The sequence below is a fragment of the Solanum verrucosum genome, unplaced genomic scaffold, assembly GCF_900185275.1.
Source record: "Solanum verrucosum unplaced genomic scaffold, falcon-dt-bn FXZP01000113.1, whole genome shotgun sequence".
Classification (NCBI taxonomy): domain Eukaryota; kingdom Viridiplantae; phylum Streptophyta; class Magnoliopsida; order Solanales; family Solanaceae; genus Solanum; species Solanum verrucosum.
Genome location: NW_026020105.1, coordinates 168156 through 186632, shown reverse-complemented (window position 1 = coordinate 186632; position 18477 = coordinate 168156). Strand labels below are relative to the sequence as shown.

Genomic DNA, 18477 nt, shown 5'->3' with positions numbered 1-18477 from the left:
TAAAAAATATTTTCCAAAAAGTATTTGTATTTTCTAATCACAACCAAACATGAGAAAATAAGTAAAAAATCTACTTGTTTTCTATGAAAACATTTTCCATCATATCAAATTCACATTGTATGTATTGCGCTCCTGCTGATTTATTGGAGATAGGTTATTGACTCATTTTGCACAAATGTAGACTTTTATTAACTTTGAAGGAACACCAACTTTCTATTCTCATTTCAAGGTTAAAAGTTGTTATACTCATTTCTCAATTTTGCATTAGAAGGTAGAAATACTCCAAATGTTTGAACTTTGAATGATACAAGTTCATTAATCAATTCCAACTTTTTGTAAAAGCTTTTCCCCTATTCTCAAGATATATATTATTAAGAGAAAGGAAAGTATATTTTATCCTTGCAGATCCATGTCATTGAGTTAAAAAACATTAGTGCAAGACATAGCAGGACAGGACTACGAAGTACAAACTGAAAAATAGGATTTGACCGAAGAACTACAAAGTGAACACAAGTTTTACTTCATACTAGTCATCAATGTCAAATGTCAAAGAAATATATCATCTAAAGGAAATGGAATTGTCAGATTGATACACGGGCAGTTATGGGTATGATATTGGTGAATTATGCAGGGCAATTCCAACTTTTTGTAAAAGCTTTTCCCCTTTTCTTAGGCAGGGCATTTCCATTTACAAGGACTTGTTCCAGAAGATTAACTCGCACAGACTTGAATTGATAATGCTGCAGTAAAAATAACAATATATTAGTGAGGAGTGACAAAATTTGGCTGGCAGATTATTATAAATCACACGAGCAAGGCAAATGATTGACATGACTTCAGAAATAGCAAGAAATGACTTTCAATCAGTTACAACCAAGAAAAATTACCAGATTAACTCCCTATTGGTAGTAACTTGTCAATTTTACCATACCATTGACACCAAATTACCACTGCTAGAGGCACAAGTGCACCCTGCCCTGACGTGTTATAAGGTGAAGTCGATACACAAAATAAAGGGATATAAACTAATACAACACATCTAATATGTGGTGCTTAGAGGAAAAAAACGTGATATAGAAAGCAAAATGACATTTGGAATAGCATTGCATCTGAAATACCACAAATATTATAACGAGTTTACCTTTCCTTCCCATTCAAAATCAACAAATTTGCAAATGGGATCCAATAGTGTGACCTGATCTCCTTGTTAATCTGTCAACAAGAGTAGTTTGTTAAGTAATGATGTGAAAATAAAGATAAAAATGGTGTCTGATAGTATGATATAGGAAACAAACTATTCCAATTTACAGAAAATTTATGAAATGCTAACTCACTTAACTATTCTCTCTTTATTTTTAGTGTTTGGTTACATATTAAAGAAGTGAGGTGCCTCCCCCTTCATCTAATTTTCATCCAGAAAGTGATAAAAGGGAGGAAAGATCATTCGCTTATTTTTTAGGCATGTAGTGCTGCAGCAGTTTAGCAGCAAACTAACGTGTCAATATCTGTATTTTTTTTTGTTGATTTTCTTATCTCGGTTTCTCCAAGATACTCTACTTAATGGATAAATGTACCAAGAAACATTAAACAGCATAAAGTAGTGCTTACTGCTTCCTCCTGTATGTTGAACAGTGTAAGTACAAAACTGTTCTCATCAGAGTCACAGAGCATATAGTATCTGTAGAATAAGAGTACACATTGAGAAATAAGTATTTAAGCATAAAGTAGGGTTGCACAGACAAGTATTTTCACTTTTAAAGGAAATTCTGAAAATGATCAACTCGTGTGGGTTCCTCCAAGATGAAGTAACTTACAATGGAGCTTGATACGCATATTCAACTAAGCACCGTACTTCTGATACAACCGCAATCCATTTGTTAGGGATTTCAGTTAAGAGATCCACAGTTGCTCTCTTGTATAGAGGATTCACTGCCAGAAAGCACATTACCTCAACTAATAGGTAAATAGGTTTTAAATAGATTCTGTACGGAGTCTTACATAAACAACCTCCACCATGCAATTACGCTTTCTCTTACTCTTTCCCTTACTCTTCCCCTTATTCTTGTCATTATGCTTAGGATCGCATTATTCAAATGCATCCTTTACAAACTCATTCATAATGTCTTAACAACTTCAAAAGAAGAAAACATTTAACAATTGAGAATCTTAAGGCATTATATTTTAAAGCCTATATCATAACTTTCCTGTTTCAAGAAAAATCAAGAAATCAAAGAAGAAGAAACAACTAAAATGTGCACCGTTCAGTCAATACAGGAGGGGCTCAGTTAACTCATTGAACAAATAAATTGGGATTTCAGTGAGCATGTTGTTATTGCCGTTGTAGTAAGTGAAAAGGATTCAGAAAAAAATTCGTCGAGTAGGAGAAACTTAACCAAGCTTCTGGGGTAGCCATAGCAGAGTGTCGAGTAGGAGAAACTTAACCAAGCTTTCTGGGGTGGCCGTAGTAGAGTAACCAAGTTGTTACAAATAGTATTACTGACTTAGTAACTAATCTTAGCTGCCTATTGCAGGTTCCTAGCCTCTACTTGTTTGACAATATTCAAAGATTCACTCAATCAATTGCGCCTCAAACCTACACATTAAGACAATTTTACAAACCATAGAAATGCATGACTATGTTTTGGTGCTTTTCCCGTCATACCATAAAACCAAACTTCATGTTTATATTTATCCCCGCTAGCTATCATTAGAACTTGCTACCAAAAGGTTGTCAGAGCAGAACTTTGTAGATATTGACTGGTTATCTCGGAAGCTATCTTAAAGGACTACCTCAGCATACATTACGTTATAGCAGGAAACAGAAAGCTTTCCTTGGTAACTCTGACGATGAAATCAGTGTTTAAACAGATTAGAGTTCCACCAATGGACATAACATGATACATAATGTGACATATAATATATTTTTATTAATATTAAAATGTCACACCAACAGAAACTTTGATCATACTCACTTCCCTTATGATTCTAATGTCGTCAACCAAGCCGTTCTTAATGCAATGGATTATAGTATCACTTATGGATGCTTTATATAAAATAACCACAATGTCATAATCTTACCTGAAGTAATCCTTCAAATTTGTCAAGAAGCTGGAGCGTCACTTTCTTTTCATATAAAGCATCACTAGCAGGATCCATTGATTCAGCATGTGAAAATCCATTTAGGGACATCTTGTAGTTCTCGAGAAATCTATTCACCTGAGAAAACAAATATGAAATTTTCCCAACATGGAATTGAATTTTAGAAAGGGGGAAAGTGAAGTCTATATTTAAGATATCATGATATGTGCAAACATAGAATTTGAAGATAAATAAAAGTGAGGTTTTTGTAGAGACTATTGGTTCTTTCTTCACTTAGCATAAAACTTTCAAGCTTATTGAATTCAATTCTTTTAAATCAGACTGTTTTTCTACTTCGAAGTTGTACTTCCCTATACACACACTTGTTCTTCGAGATAGATTATTTCGTACCAAACTCAATTCAATATGTTACTGATCTCTGCAGATCTTGTAATAGGCATTTTCTGATCTTTTCGTACCAAACTTGATTTTCTATATACACACTTGTACTAGTCAGACATGACTCTTAACTACCACAAATAGGTAACTAATTCAATGAGTTATTATCAGATTCTGTTTTCACTTATGACTTTCTTTTTCTCTGTAAAGTTTCCAGTGCATCCTTGTCCTATTATGACCTCTATCCTCATATGTCCAATTTTATGAGAGAATGCTTCTATTTGTATTCATGATTTTTTCGTTTAGTTTACCAACTTTTGTCTTATCTGTAAAGGTTTCAGTGTCTTCTTTATGAATGATTCCATTCAAACTCTGAGAGAGCCAAGCTTATTTAGAGGTATTCTCTGCAACCTTTAAGATGACGACAGAAGGTCTATCTGTGATCCACACAAGAAGTTGCAAACATATATCCTGCCCTTGCTGCATGGTGCAGTGTACAACTTGATACATGGTCTCTTGTCTTCTTTTTTTTCTGTATTTTTGGTTTTTCTAACTCTTGTTCTTAAGAACACCATCATAAAAATACGAGGTGGTAATTAGCAACAATTGAGAACCTTGTGTTTTGAAAGATCCTATATATGATACAACAGTTCATAAGTGACAATCAGTTGTTTTTTTCAACAACTTACCACGCTACAGTGGAGTTCAAGGTGTGCGTTTGACTTCTCTGTAGGAATTTTTTTCTGAAATAGGGTAGGAAATCAGAAGAACTTTCCACATATATTTCATGTTAAAATAAGGGGAAATAAATGTACAGAGACAAGATTGAAAGAACTACTTACAGCTTTTTTGAATGCCTATAATGCCAGTTGAAGCTTATCGTGATGCAGTCCTTTACTCACAAGAAAGCAATGCATATATGCACGGTCCTATGGTATCTACCAACCAAATGAAGTTCAGTGAATGACTTGAAAATTGGATTTATCAAAATGTTATTATAGCTAAAACTGTGTGCAGATACTTGTTAAAGCAGGACACTTGGATGTTTTCATAAGTATAACACACTTTATAAAATTCCACGTACTGCACATATGGTACTTCATGGTTCCATGTACCAAAGTATATAATTTCTGCACCTTAATCTGTCTTAATTGTAATTGTATCTTACTTCTCGACTATAGCTAAACAATATGTGAGGGGTGGACACAATCAATGACAAACACCAAGTAAACATTTAGTAAATTGGCAAAGCTGAGAGTCGAAATGTTTATGGCACAATATCAGCGAATTAAAGCAGTTCCTCTTTAAATAGATTCTGTTCGGAGTCTTACATAAACAACCTCCATCAATATCATCCAGAGCGAGTGTCTTTTCGGCATATCTGATGCATTTTTTAAGGTGCTGGGCAGGATTTTCAGAAACTATGAAATAGATATACAATCAGATGAACAGATTAGCAGCAGCCACTAATATTTTATATGTTTTGTAAAGTATATACAGAAGAATTACATTCACCTAGTGCAATTTTCATTTCAAGATCAGCCATTCGACGTAAAATTCCACGGTTTTCTTTACCCCAAATCAAATAAAAGAGGAAGAATCCATTAAATGAAGGGAGCGTTTGAAGTTTAGAGAACGGAAAACTTAAGAACTTAAGAACTTAAGAAGCAGTGAAATATAACCATTTTAAGGACACGCTTATAGCAGTGTTTAGCTCCATGATAATCCCTTTCTTGGAAAGGCAGAGGTCAAGGCAATCCCAAATTTCCAGCCATAATGACTGTCACACCCCTTATTTTTTCTTAAAATTATGTGTGTTTTGAAAGAAATTTTTTTTTATCCAATTAAAGTGACATTTTGAAAAGGAATTATTTTATTATTCAGAGTCGCCACTTGAAATTGAGTTTTGGTGTTTCAAGTCACCTTATTATTTAAACTCCTAATCAAAAGGAAATTTGACTCTTTATTTTTATTGGTCTGCGAACTAAAAATTCGGATAAGAAATTCTGTTGACCAAGGGGAAGGTGTTAGGCACCCTTTGAGTCCCATGGTTCTAGCACGGTCGCTTTATTGACTATATATATGACTTAAATTAATTTTTGATATTATATTATTAGCTTTATAATAAAAATGTTATTTACCCTCATTCTCTGATTTATTTTAAACCTATTTAAAAACTGTCTTATTTATTTTAAATCTATTTAAAATAGTCTTATTTTTTCGGTGTGTGTCCATTAATTTGAAACTTGAAACATCCATATTTTCTTTTTCCTTTTTCTTTTACTTTTCTGCTACTATTTGTATTTTTATTTATTTTTAATGTTATTATGGGTAGAATATATATTGGTATCTAGTTGCTAGGAATTAAAATTTGTATGAGAAAGAGATTTTTAGAGTTTAAGTTAATTTAGGATTGTATTTTTTTTTTTTGGATTTAAAATAGGAATTAAAATTTTATGTTTAGGAATTTTTTTAATATTTTTTAGCTACACGTTTTTCTTCTTTATTTTTTTTTAATTTTTAACGTTCTGTAGCTTTTCTTCTTCTTCTACTGTTTTTTTTTATTTATTTTTTTTCTTACATTTTGTTTCCTTCTTCTTATCTTTTCCTTTTTTTTTTTTTTCTGTTATATGTTTTTTAACATTCTGTTTCTTTATTTTTTCTTCTTACTTTTTGGTTTAATTTTTTTTCCTGTTACGCCTTATTTTCTCTTCTTTCTTTATCATTTTTTTTTATTATTCTTTTCTAATCACGTTTATTCTTTTTTTTTTATGCTTTCTCGCCTCATTTTTATTTTATTTAGTTTTCCTAATTATTCATTATTTTATTTTTTACCATAAATCTCTAAATAATATTCATATATCCTCTTAATTATAATTTGAATTAAATCGATAATCATCTTAATGCTTATTCTAAAGGCAAACTATTTTTTATCAAAATAATATAAAAAAAACTAAAACACACTCCACATAGATTTTCTAAATCACTGATCAATTAAACTTCAGTTTATATCCTAATCTAACAAGTATACAAATAATTTCAACAAAATTTTCTTAAGTGAAAACTAAGCTCCAAGAAACACTAACTATTCAAAATTAAATATCACGAAACCAATTTCAATATTAATTGCATCTAAAGAGTATAAGACAATAATAAATAAAAAAATGTATGGTACATCATTTATATTTATTTTTATGTTATTTTTTAAACAAGAAACGTCTTCGGTTCCGTTTTCCTAAGCGTTCGTAAATTCTCAAAAATAATCACAACATGCATCACATATTGATATTACATAATAATAACATGCGATTCAAAGAACTTCATATTATTGGAATCAAGTTTTCGTACAAGTATTCTATTTAAATCATGCGAGAATTTAGAGTTACCTCGCTGCGAAAATTGATACCACAAAAACAACTGCTACGATCTACTGATTTCCAAAGTTAATAGCTAATATTAACTTTAAAGAGCCACGAATCCAAAATCTTGAGTGAAACCTCGAACGTTGACTTAATTCTCAAAATAAAAACTCACTTTTGTTATCTTTTTCTCTCTGTGTTTTTTTTCTCTCTCGTTCCTTCTGTGTATCTGTGTGTCTGTCTCTTTTTTTCTTTTTCTGAACGTGTGTTTTTATAATAGCTTTGGGTGTGAGTCTGGTGCTAATTAAAAAGAATGTGATGGAGTGGGAATAAGATTTAATTTAAAATTTAGTTGAGAATTTTAGGGTTGAGATAAAGGAAGAAAAAATATATATATTAACAAAACAACAAATAATAATAATAAATAAATAAATAACAAATAACACAAAAAAAAGTAGGAAACGTGTATTGTTAAAAAATTTCAGAAAAGATCGTGCAAGAGAGAAAAAATAAATAATAATAAAAAAAAATTAAACTAGATGTGGAGGAGGATTTTTAGGAAATAAGTTAAGGAAGTTGGGGATAATTATGAAAAAGGGTATGGTAATTTGAAATTTTTAGGACTCTTCTTTTTATCTTTTTTTTTTCTACTTTTCCATGATATATACGATTATTATTATTTTTTAGACTAGATAAAAGTTGAAAGATTAAAACAAAATATGTTAAATTCAAAAGCTTTCTTTATTAAACTTTAAACATAAAGTGAGCTTATATTTTGTTGTAATTTTTAGATTTATTTATTTTTTCATTTATTTTAAATATAACCCTACTAAAATAATAATATTTAAGTATTAAAATTGGTGTAAAATCTTTATGTTTTGGTCAAAAATTAGGTGTTCACAGTATGCCCCTCTTTGCTTGGAAACATGAAGTGTTTTCATGCAAAGACGTGAACACTGTGACTAATTTTTTGACCGAGACATTTATCCAAAAATGTGAAAATAAGTAAAAGAAGAGAGGTTTGATTGCGCCCTAACTTTGGACAAACTATCTACCCTGAGTTAATAATCAGGTGTAGTTCATATATAGGAAGGGACGGGAGAATAATTTTAGGTAGTCGAGTGAGGTTTTGTCGAGGTTCCGGTTCGTAGCTCCAGCTGTTACATTAAAAGGAAAAATACAATAGGATAGAAAGGAAAGATACAAGATCATATCTACTCCACTAGTACTGAGTCTTCATTTTGAATCTTCGGTTATCGCTTCACCCTTTTTGGGTAGGTATATCGATTCCGAACTTTGATCTTGATATTTGAATTTAAGATCTGAAACTTATGATTTGACTTGAGTCGTTGACGTTCTTCCGCATGATATTTTTGAATGCTTGTTTTCTTGAGAAGATGATTCATGATATGTTGAGTCGTTACATGGGTTGAAAGCGACTCTAAATGTCATGGACATCTGGCATTCTTCGTTTCTCTAATCAAAACAAGGATTTTATTCTTGACCTTCAAATTGGTATACAATGTAGAACCCTGCACGCCATAAACAAAACAAACAAACGAAACAATTTTTTCTGCCCCAGTATGCACTAGGAAAATTTTGTGAGTTATTGATGAAAGCTATAAAAGTTTGTACTAGGCATAATAATAATATACTTTTATAAAATAAAATAAAGGGATATTTGTGCCCAATATAACCGGAGGTTATTACGCCCTGTGAAGTCATAAAAAATAAGATAAGGGTTATTGTGGCCTATACGCAACCAGGGATTATTGAGCCCTGTAAAGACATGAAAAAAAATAAGATAGGGGCTATTGTGCCCTATATGCCACCAGGGGTTATTGTGCCCTGTGAAGTCATGAAAAAAATAAAATAGGAGTTATTGTTCCCTATATGCAACCAGGGGTTATTGTACCCTGTGAAGACATAAAAAAAATAAAATAGGGGTTATTGTGCCCTATATGCAACCAGGGATTATTGTGTCATGTGAAGACATGAAAAATAAAATAAGGGTTATTGTGCCCTATATGCAACTAGGGGTTATTGTGTCTTGTGAAGACATGAAGATAAAATAGAGGTTTTATTGTGCCCTATATGCAACTAGAGGTTATTCTGCCCTGTGAAGACATGAAAAATAAAATAGGGGTTATTGTGCCCTATATGCAACCAGGGGTTATTGTGCCCTGTGAAGACATGAAGATAAAATAGGGGTTTATTTGTGCCCTATATGCAACCAGGGGTTATTGTGCCCTGTGAAGATATGAAAAAATAAAATAGGGGTTATTGCGCCCTATATTCAACCAGGGATTATTGTACCCTGTGAACTGTGAAGACATGAAAAAAATAAAACAGGGGTTATTGTGTCCTATATTCAACCAGGGATTATTGTACCCTGTGAAGACATGAAAAAATAAAACAGGGGTTATTGTGCCCTATATGCAACCAGAGGTTATTGTTTTCTGTGAAGACATGAAAAATAAAATAGGGGTTATTGTGCCCTATATGCAACCAGAGATTATTGTACCCTGTGAAGACATGAAAAAATAAAATAGGGATTTTATTGTGCCCTATATGGAATCAGGGGTTATTGTGCCCTGTGAAGACATGAAAAATAAAATAGAGGTTATTGTGCCCTATATGCAACCAGGGGTTATTATGTCATGTGAAGACATGAAGATAAAATAGGAGTTTTATTGTGTCATATATGCAACCAGGGGTTATTGTGCCCTGTGAAGACATGAAAAATAAAATAGGGATTTTATTGTGCCATATATACAACCCGGTGTTATTGTGCCCTGTGAAGATATGAAAAATAAAATAGGGGTTATTGTGCCCTATATGCAACCAGGTGTTATTGTGCCCTGTGAAGACATGAAGATAAAATAGGGGTTTTATTGTGCCCTATATGCAACTAGAGGTTGTTGTGCCCTGTGAAGACATGAAAAAATAAAATATGGGTTATTGCGCCTATATTCAACCAGGGATTATTGTACCCTGTGAAGACATGAAAAAATAAAATAGGGATTATATGTATAAATTTTATTTTATTTTTTTACCTATATTATTATTATTATTATTATTATTATTATATTTAAGATCATTTATTTTATTTTATTTTTATTTTTGTACATTTTCCAAACATAAAAGAAACAAACAAAAAATAAAAATAAATAAAATGCCCCAGATTTCATTAATAAAAACAATCCTTTTTATTGTTATTATTATTATTATGGTGCATATTGTATGAGATACAGAGATTTAATAACTTATCGTCGTGGCGTTTGGCTCTCGCGAATTACTTGCACGATTTTGCTTTGTACCTATTTTGAAACAAAGAATGTTTTGTTAGTTTTTCTAAATGGTGATTGGATCGTGACTTCGAATATCTTGTGGGGTTTGACTTTGAATCGGTCTCGCTTGAAAGATTCACCATATTGATGATTGCGCGAATAGCTTAAAGATGCTTTAGAGACAGTCCTTATCTTCCATTGAAACACTTCTCATGAACATTTTGACCTATTACCATTTTGTGCACGTTGTGTGGTTCACTCTTTCCAAAGCAACTCTCTTGCTTTATCGACTTTTCACACGGTATCAATTTTTGATATTTTTTGTCTCGATTGGTTCACAGCCCTAGTCAATGTTGTGCATGCCCCCAACATTCAACTGGAAATACCGTAGTCAATTTTGCGGCTTTAATTTTATTTTCTTACTTGACGCGAGTTTATGTTGAATGAGGCTCAAAGAATACAGAACACATGTACAAATGACACAAATGAAAGGGTTATGATAAAAAAGTAATATCTTTAGAAAGAGAAAATGAATAAGTAAATGTCTAAAAGGAATGAAAAGAATCTTATCTGAAAGTACGTGACGACTTTAATGAATCATGACATGCATTTGGACTGAACGTTTGATCCTTCTAAGTTATCCGAATCTTACGAAACAATGATGTACCTTTCAGTCTATAGCCTGACTTCTATCTTGATTGTGTGCTCATGCCAAGACGGAATGTCATCATTTAATCAATGGTGCCCTTTATGGTTTTCCACCAATAAGACATTCTTATCTCTTTCTCTCAACTTACTATCGTCTTATGGTGCCCGTGAGGGTTTTCACTCATAAGACTTTCTCATTTTTTAAAATTATTTTTTATTATTTTTGTTGTAACACATCGTAGGTCACAATGTCATGTCTCAGCCCTTGGAGAATTGAAGAACATGATTATTGTTTTATTAAGTGATTAGATCGAACCCCAATGAAGGGCTGCCTACGTATCCTCTTAGGAATCAGGTCGAACGTAGTTCAATGAAACTTTTTTTTTGCACCAGACAAGTGGTGTTTGAAATAAAGGAGGATACATTTTTATCCTCTCATCTTGAGAATGTCAATCACGAGAGTGTCATAACAAAAGTGTTAAACGTAGTATCTTTTGATCGAATCTGCGTTAACAATTGTGTCGATCGCCTTTTCCTCCATAGCTGCCAGTTGCAAAGCTCATTTTGATAGCACTTGTTTAATCACATAAGGGCCTTTCCAATTTGGGGCAATCTTTTCTTTGGCCTCGTCTTAATGGGAAGGATGTGTTTCACAACAAGTTGACCGACTTCAAAATTTCTTGGGCGTACCTTCTTGTTATAAGTTCGAGTCATCCTCTGTTGATATAATTGACCAAAGCAAATTGATGTCAACCGTTTTTCGTCTATCAGTGCTAATTGTTCTAACCTTGATTTAACTCATTCCGTGTCCTCAATTTCTGCTTCGACAATGATTCAAAGAGAAGGGATTTCAACTTCTGCGGGTATGACAACCTCAATTTCGTAAACCAATAAGTAAGGAGTCACACCGACTGACGTACGAATAGTCGTGTGGTATCCCTAGAGAGCAAAATGTAGTTTTTCATGCCACTGTCTAGATCCTTGCACCATTTTTCTATAAATCTTCTTGATATTTTATTTGCCGCTTCAACAGTCCCATTTGGTTTGGGTCGATAAGGGGTTGAATGACGATGAACAATTTTAAATTGCTCACAAACTTCCTTCATCAGGTGGCTGTTGAGATTCATTGCATTGTCTGTAATAATGATTTTTGGTATGCCGAAACGACATATGATGTTTGAATAAACAAAGTCCACCATTGCTTTCTTGGTGACTGATTTGAATGTGACAGCTTCCACCCATTTAGTAAAGTAGTCGATGGCAACTAAAATAATCTGATGCCCATTAGATGCTTTCGGCTCAATCGGCCCAATAACGTCCATTCCCCAAGCCACAAAAGGCTACGGAGCAGACATAGGGTGAAACTCTAAAGGAGGTGAGTGAATCAAGTCTCTATGAATCTGGCACTGATGGCACCTGCGTACAAATCGGAAGCAATCTCGCTCCATGGTCAACCAATAGTACCCTGCCCGGATAATCTTTTTTGCTAGAACATAACCATTCATGTGAGGGCCACAAACCCCTGAATGCACCTCATTCATAATTGTTTCTGCTTCTTGAATATTCACACATCGCAATAGATTCAAATCTGGAGTCCTTTTATATATGATATCACCACTCAAGAAGAACTCATTAGCGAGTCGCCTAATAGTTCTTTTTTTTATCTCTATCAGCATGTATTGGATATTCTTTAGCTTTTAGAAACCGTTTAATGTTGTGATACCAGGGCTCACCGTTTGGCTCTACTTAAATTATATTGCAATAACTATGTTGATCCCTGACTTGGATTTTCAACGGGTCAATATAGGTATTCCCGGGTATGAAAACATCGAGGCTAGGGTGGCCAAAGCATTAACTAACTCATTGTGAAACCTAGGAATGTATCTGAATTCAATGGACTTGAATCCTTTGATGAGGTTTTCTAAACATTGTTTGTACGACATGAGTTTAATGTCTCGAGTCTCCCATTCGCCTCGAGCTTGTCGAATGAGCAAATCGAAATCCCCTAAAACCACCAACTCCTGCACATCCAGATTAATTGCCATATTCAAACCCATGATGCAAGCTTCGTATTCTGTTGTGTTGTTGGTAGAAAAGAATCGAAGTCGTGCTATGGCAGGAGAATGACATTCGCTTGGTGAGATAAGAACTGCCCTAATTCCTACTCAATTTTTGTTGACAGCCCCATAAAAATATAATTTCCACACGTGACTATCATCAGGAATTTCTTCATCAATAGGGTTGATCTCTTCATCAGGGAAGTATGTCCTTAGGGGCTCGTATTCATCATCGACCGGATTCTCTGCCAAATGATCGGCCAACGCTTGTGATTTCATGGCGATGCGAGTGACATACACAATATCAAATTTCGTAAGCAAAATCTGCCATTTTGCCAACCTACCTGTTGGCATGGATTTTTGAAAAATATATTTCAAAGGATCTATTAGAGATATAAGATAGGTCGTGTAGGACAAAAGATAGTGTTTCAATTTTTGGGCAACCCAAGTCAAAGCACAACAAGTCTTTTCTAACAGAGTGTACTTTGCCTCATAGCTTGTGAACTTTTTGCTCAAATAATAAATGGCTTGTTCTTTTTTTACCATAATGTCATGTTGTCCTTAAACGCAACCAAATGAATTATCCATCACTGACAGATATAAAAATAACGGCCTACCAGGTTCTGGTGGGACCAATACTGGAGGGTTTGCTAGATATTCCTTAATTTTATCAAAAGCCTCCTGACACTCACTTGTCCATTTGATAGCAACGTCCTTTTTTAACAACTTGAATATTGGCTCACATGTGGCTGTGAGTTGAGCAATGAACCTGCTGATATAGTTTAACCTACCCAGAAAACTCATGACTTCAGTCTTGGTTTTTGGAGGTGGCAATTCTCGAATGAACTTTATCTTAGAAGGGTCCAATTCAATGCCTCTTCGACTAACTATAAAACCCAAAAGTTTGCCAGATGGAACTCCAAATGCACATTTAGCTGGATTAAGCTTAAGGTTGTACTTTCTCAATCTTTCGAAGAATTTTCTTAGATCACGCACATGGTCGGCTTGCGTTCTAGATTTAATGATGACATCATCGACATATACCTCAACTTCTTTATGCATCATGTCATGGAATATGGTAGTCATAACTCTCATGTAGGTTGCTCCCGCATTCTTCAGACCAAATGACATGACTCTATAACAATATGTACCCCATGGGGTGGTGAAAACAGTTTTTTCTGCATCTTTTTCATCCATGAGAATTTGGTGATATTCGGTGTAACTGTCCACAAAAGATTGAATCTCGTGTTTGGCACAAATATCAACCAGGATGTGAATGTTGGGTAATGGAAAATTATCCTTTGGACTTGCTTTGTTTATATCTCTGTAATCAACACAAACTTTGATCTTTCCATCTTTCTTTGGCACTGGCACAACATTAGCCAACCAGGTAGTATATTGGACAAATCTGATCACATTTGCAGTCGGTTGCTTCATGATTTCCTCTTTAATTTTATCGCTCATGTCTGTCTTAAACTTTCTCTTCTTTTGCTGGACATGTGGAAAATCGAGATGTATTGGAAGTTTGTGAACTACTAAATCAACACTTAAACCCGACATGTCATCGTAGGACCAAGCGAAGACATCTTTGTATTCAAATAAAACTTGAATTATGTCGTCTCGAATGTTCTGATCAACATGAATACTTATCTTTATTTCTCTCACTTCTTCAGGAGTTCCTAAATTAACCGCCTCAGTTTCACTTAAATTAGGTTTAGGCTTTTTTTCAAATTGATCCAATCCTTTTTTTATTTCTTCGTAAGCTTCATCTTCATCATATTCGTCAAATATTGGATTCATTGTTTCGAGATCAGACAACTTTTTAGGATCTAACTGTAAACTCCGCATGCATGTCATATTATTAAAGTCGACATTAACGTAACTGAAATGAAAAATAAGAGGACATATATTAGAAAGAGTAAGAATAGAGAAGATGATTGAATATGATTGTGAAACTAGAACTTCATTGCGTTAAATGGGAAACGATAGAAGGGTTATCACCAAAGTGAGACAACTAAAAGGTTTGAATTACAACCCTGAGAATAATCCAAATAAATAAATTAAAAGCAGCAAAATACACTACCAAGACTCCTTCCTTGTAGGGAGATGAGTGGCTTCCCAGTTGTTGAGCTGGACATTCGGGTCGACGAACTGCACATCCATATGACTAGTGCCTTCACCCATCTGAGTCATGTTTACATCATAAAACATTTCCTTGATATCTTGACACATTTCATCCACATCATTCTAGAGAGGGAAGTCTGGACTCGGTTCACCTCGAAATTTAACAAAAGATTGAGCAATATGAGGGATTGGCTTCAACAAATTCCAAACATTTCTTTTACGATCTTTTGCCCATTTTCTATCAAATCTAGTTGGATTGAAACCCAAACCGAATGTCTCTTGATTACCCATTGGATTGATGGGATCCACAATTCCTTGCAAAGACAGCCCTAGTCCCTTTCCAGGTTCATAGCCGTTCTGCACCATCTGGGACACCATCATGACTGAAGCAGATGATAGATGAGGTTGTGGTATAGGCTTTTCTTCCGAAAACTGATTGACTGTTATAATCTCAAAAGCCTGATAGTTGAGGGATTCACAACCTCTTTTGGCCTCAATGCATGGTATTGAAGGATCTCGGGTGATTGGGAGATCATCTTCACCATGGACAATGATTTCCAGCCTATCATGCTCAAACTTGACCACTTGGTGCAGAGTAGACGACACAACTCTAGCCAGGTGGATCCATGGCCTACCCAAAATTAGATTGTAAGAAGTGTCTATGTCTATTACTTAGAAAGTGATTCTGAACTCCACTGGTCCAATTGTAACAGTTAAGTATATTTCACTAAGAGTGTCCCATTTTGCGCAATCAAATGCACGCACACAGACATTGTTAGTACGAATTCTATCCGTGTTGATTTTCAACCTTTGTAGAGTAGAAAAAGGGCATATGTCTACACCCGATCCCCATCGACCATGACCCTCTTCACATAGTGTTCTTCACATTTCACGGTTAAATGTAGCGCCTTATTATGTCCAGATCCTTCCAAAGGCAATTTATCATCAGTGAAAGTGATTCTATTTACCTCAAATATTCGGTTGTCCATCTTTTCCAAGTGACCCACCGTGATACTTTCTGAGATATGTGCCTCATTAAAGATTCTGGTCAAAACTTCACGATGCTCTTTAGAATGTATTAGTAATGACAACAAGGATATCTTAGCGGGTGTTTTCCTCAACTGATCAATAACAGAATAATCTTGAGCTTTCATCTTTTTCAGGAGCTCTTCAGCCTCCTCCTCAATGACAGTTTTTTTAACCGGCAACTGATTTTCTTTGGCTTTTTTGTCTCTTCTTAATTCTTCTGGAGCATAACACTTCCCAGAACAAGTTAATCCTCTTGTTTCATTTGTTTCTTCAATAATCTTCTTTCCCTTGTGGGTAACAACGACTTTGGTGTAGTTCCATGGAACGGTCTTGGTGTTTGTCATCGGAATTTGTGTTGCAATTTGTATCACAACTGGCTCTTTCACACTTTGTTAATTTTGACCAAATGTTCGAAGCTTACCAGGAATGTATAATTTTGGTCCATTCAATGGTACTTCTCTTCTTTTTACAGCTCCAGGGACATACAACACTAGTTTTCTCGAGTCTCCAAAATTTGAACTTGCACCATTCACAATTATCGGTGCATTTTGTATGGGTTCTAAAACCATACTCGACTCTTCTTTTGAATCCCTGCTTTCCATTTTTGTTCTACATGTTTGCTCACAATCTTCATAAATGTCTACCATCCCCACAACATGCTCTTTATTGTGAGCAAGGAGTGGGTTATTTGTGACATTTGGCGCCTCCTCATTGCGTATCTCAATTACCTTATCCTCAATTAACTTCTCAATACCTCTTTTTAGAGTCCAACAATTCTTTGTGCTATGACCTGGAGTGTTAGCGTGATACTTACATATAACAGTTGGATCAAAGCCTTTTGCATTCGGATTGACAAAATAGGGATTGACAGGTTCAACCAATCTCAATTGTACTAATTTTCGCAACAAACTCGTATATGACTCTCCAATTGGGGTAAAGTTTTCTTTCCGACCTTGTTCTCTTGTATAATCCATTCGGGGATGTGGATTATGGGGTGTCTGAAAATTTTGCTATTGGGGGCAAGAACCTTGTGGGAAAAGTGCCCGTCATTGTTGGCGCTGAGGAGGTCGGACATATGCTTGAGTGTAGAGAACTGCATATTGGGATGGGTAATAATGTTGAGGAGAATTAGATTGTTCTTGTTAGACTTGAACATAAGGGTGGTTCATGCCCATTTGAACACCTCTCGATCCAGACGTCATCATGGACCCTTCCTCCTTCTTTTTTTGATTTACAAAATTACCTGACCCGTTTTGTATTGCTTGTGTGGTAGCTCTAATGACTGTTTGGCTTACAATTTTACCCGATTTTACGTTGTTCTCTACCATTTCTCCGATCTTAATGGCTTCGGCGAAAGGCTTTCCCATTGCAGAGAGAAGGTAATGAAAGTAGTCAAGTTCTTGTGCCTGGAGAAAAACATCAATCAATTCATAGTCTTTCATCGGCGGTTTGACTCTAGCCGCCTGCTCCCTCCATCTTATGGCATATTCCCTAAAGCTTTCAGATGATTTTTTCTTCATATTAGCTAGGGAAATGCGATCCAAAACGATATCGATATTGTATTGAAATTATTGGACAAAATCTTGTGTCATGTCATCCCAGACATGCCATCGAGAAATATCTTGATCGATAAACCATTCTGAGGCTACACCCGTTAGACTTTCTCCAAAGTAAGCCATAAGAAATTTTTCTTTTCCTTCGGCTCCCCTTAGCTGATTACAAAATCTTTTCAAATAAGACACTGGGTCGCCATGACCATTATACTTATCAAACTTTGGAGTTTTGAACCCTATAGGCAAGTAAACATCTGGAAACATGCATAAGTCCTTGAACGAGACACTTTTGTGTCCTCCCAGCCCTTGCATATTCCTTATGTTTTGCTTCAAACTTCTCATTTTTCTTGCAATTTCTTCATGTTCCTCATCCTTAATGGTTTTTTCAACCTCGACGGGGGAACTGTATTGATGAGTATGGTGGTAAGAATCAGGAATTTTGAAAATCAATTTAGGGGCCTGACCTTGGCCGTATTGATCTTTGGGTATATGATCATTATTAGATTTTTGTACTAGTGTTGGTTGAGGAATTGCATTAGTTTGCACAGTTGGCATGAAGAGTGGATTGTTCATCATGGGTGGATTCAACGGGTGTACCGAGGAAGTTCCAGCAGTATTAGATGTGTTAACGTAAGGTCTAAATCCAAGTGGATAAATCGGGTCACTTGTTGAGACTTGAATGGGGAATGGCATATTCACATTCAGGTATTCCCGAATTGAAGATGGGGGAGCCTGCCCATTCATCCAAGCTTCATACATTTCGGCCATCTGTTGTCTTAACATTTTGACCTCTTCTATAGATACTGACTCTTGTGCAACCATTTGATTTTGGACTTCGTCATTTCCCGACTATGTTCCGTCTTTGCATGTCATTTTTGCTTTTCCTTTTGATCTTGTGTTATATTGATGAGATGTCAGCTCTCTTCACAAACCAACCACC

General features: G+C 34.9%; 1 pseudogene; it reads right to left on the bottom strand.

The window, feature by feature from the left end:
• Positions 1 to 623: 623 nt before the first annotated feature.
• Positions 624 to 18477, bottom strand: part of LOC125825154 (uncharacterized) — a 56940-nt pseudogene continuing 39086 nt past the window's right edge.